Genomic DNA, 2673 nt, shown 5'->3' with positions numbered 1-2673 from the left:
TAGGCTTGTAGCTGGTGTGCTCGAGGCTTGTAGGCTGGACGCCTGTAGAGTTGCTTATAGCTGGTGTGCTCGAGGCTTGTAGATAGCGCCTTGTGAGTTGCACGTAGGTGGCGACTTGTGAGATGCTTGTAGCTGGCGCCGTGTGAGTTGCACGTAGGTGGCGACTTGTGAGATGCTTGTAGCTGGCGCCTTGTGAGTTGCACGTAGGTGGCGACTTGTGAGATGCTTGTAGCTGGCGCCTTGTGAGTTGCACGTAGGTGGCGACTTGTGAGATGCTTGTAGCTGGCGCCTTGTGAGTTGCACGTAGGTGGCGACTTGTGAGATGCTTGTAGCTGGCGCCTTGTGAGTTGCACGTAGGTGGCGACTTGTGAGATGCTTGTAGCTGGCGCCTTGTGAGTTGCACGTAGGTGGCGACTTGTGAGATGCTTGTAGCTGGCGCCTTGTGAGTTGCACGTAGGTGGCGACTTGTGAGATGCTTGTAGCTGGCGCCTGGTGCGTTGTCGCGGACGGCAGGTGCGGTGCCGCGGACGGCAGGTGCGTTGACTCCTTCTTCCCTTGTACGCCTGTCCCCGGAGTTTGTTGGTGAGTTCTCGTGGCTTGGAGGAGAACGAGGTAGCGAAGGCACAGGCGCGGGGTGACCGCTGCCAACCAAATGTAACGGGCTTGTCGGGGGGCGTTTAAAGGGTGTTGATTAAGACTTCAGCTTCCTTAAGGCGAATTATATTCGTAGCCTTTATGTACAAGAAGCGACGGAGCGAGAGCGACTGTCGTTGTGTGTCAGTCGGACTCTCGTGAAGGAGTGGCGAGTTACAGGTTGGAAAATAATTGTTACAATTGGTCACGTATGTCAAGGTGACCTCCACGCACCATCGGAGTGCTGAGTATACAAAACTGAGACGGTAAACACTGACGGACGACATTCCTATAAGGTGGCGTGATCTATCTGTCGTGGGGTTTTTCCATTGACAATTGTATGCCTAATTCGTGGTGATATTAATAATAATAATACATTGATATCCTACTATAACAGGCAGAAAATTATAGACCATTAATGTTTTATGTTCAATACTACGTTTTGTTGTGTTATGTTAGAGTTGATATCATTTAAGATTATTCTGTATACCCACTGAAATGTGTGGTCAGTAAACTAACTATCCAGCCCCAACTCTACTTCTCTGCCTTCTGTGTTTCGTCTCTCTGCCTACTTTCAATATTCTCCCTCTCTGTTCACCTATCTTTCTAATTATCTGCTTCCTCTCTTCTTTATTACGAATTTCTCTACCTCTCTTCCACCTCCATCCTTCCTCTCTTCCCTCTTTTCTTTCTCCCTTTCTCTGCCTTCCTACAAATATCCCTCGCTCTCTCCCTCCACCTCTCCCTACTTCTCTCTCCTTTCCCTCCACCTGCCTGCCTTCAAGTCCCTCTCTCCCTCCCTCTCTTCCTCCCTCCCTCCCTATCTCCCTTTTCCCTCCGTGCCTCTCCTCCCACTCTCTTTTTCCATTTTCCACTCGATAAACTTAGCGGGGGTGTCTTTGGTATTTATGGCCGTCCACTTAACCATTTGTTGTTTTTGTTTTTCAATGTGTTTTTTCTTTGATGAATGTTCGTAATGTTTTGTGTGAGTGAATGCGTTGAAGGCTGCTCTCTGATTTCCCATTGGTGTCTAACTAAACTATTTCAATTTGTTTTATATTTTTTACTTTTGATTTTTCTTGTGTTTTTTATATTCTTTCACTAACTGTTCCTTGCTAATAACTTCCGTTTGTTTATTCTATAAGATGTGTTTTTCTTTTTCTTTTTCGATTCTTTTTTTTTTCTTTTTTTTTTTGTCTTCCACTAAACTTTTTTTTTTTTTTTTTTTTTTTTTACATTGCAGCCTATTGCGCCGGTAGGCTTCTTCCCGGTGGATCCTGATGGTCGGTCCAAGGCTTCTTTCCGGTAGGTCCTGATGGTCGGCCCAGCCCGTTCTGGCGCAGGCGAGTGTTTATAGTGGCGCCATCTTGCATTGGCTCATGCTGCCCTCCCAGAGCTCATCTTTGATCCTAGAATCTAGAGTCCGGGTTGATAGGTGGTCTTCTGGACAGCATGTGGGTAGTTTTAAGCCACTCGGCAGCGGCTGAAAAATCCCAGCTTGGTGGTACCGGGCGGGGATTGAACTCGCGTCCTCCTGAACACGAGGCCGTTACTTTGACGACTCAGCCACCGCCTGTTTTCATTAGTATTCTCACTTGTTTTCTTTTCAATAATATTTCTCTTATTTTTTTCTGAATTAAAGTCACTGCTGGATTCTGTTTCATCACTTTTTGTCAGTGTTATATTTTCTTTTTTTCTCTGGTATATAAGTTTTTTTTTTTAATGTTTAGTGTTTGGTTGATGCAGGTTGAGTTATTTGTTGTTTTCTTTTTAGCTTCTCATTCTTTTCTTTGTTGGTCTGTTGCATCAGGTGTCCGGTGAATGCAATTTGAATTCTCTAGTTCTTTCTTTTTCATTTTAACGTTGTCATTGTTTTCCTTCTCGAGCAATTCATTATTTTTTCTTTTATTTATTTGAGGGTTGAAGGTGCGCACAGGTTTCCTGATTTTCTTTAGTTCTTTTTGTTTTAACCTTTATATTTTTCACCTGTTGCCACGCCATTGCTCTGACATTTTTTTCTTTATTTGCAATTCATTTTCT

The sequence above is a fragment of the Eriocheir sinensis genome, chromosome 1 (assembly GCF_024679095.1).
Source record: "Eriocheir sinensis breed Jianghai 21 chromosome 1, ASM2467909v1, whole genome shotgun sequence".
Taxonomy (NCBI): Eukaryota; Metazoa; Arthropoda; class Malacostraca; order Decapoda; family Varunidae; genus Eriocheir; species Eriocheir sinensis.
Note: the sequence above shows the minus strand (reverse complement) of the source record.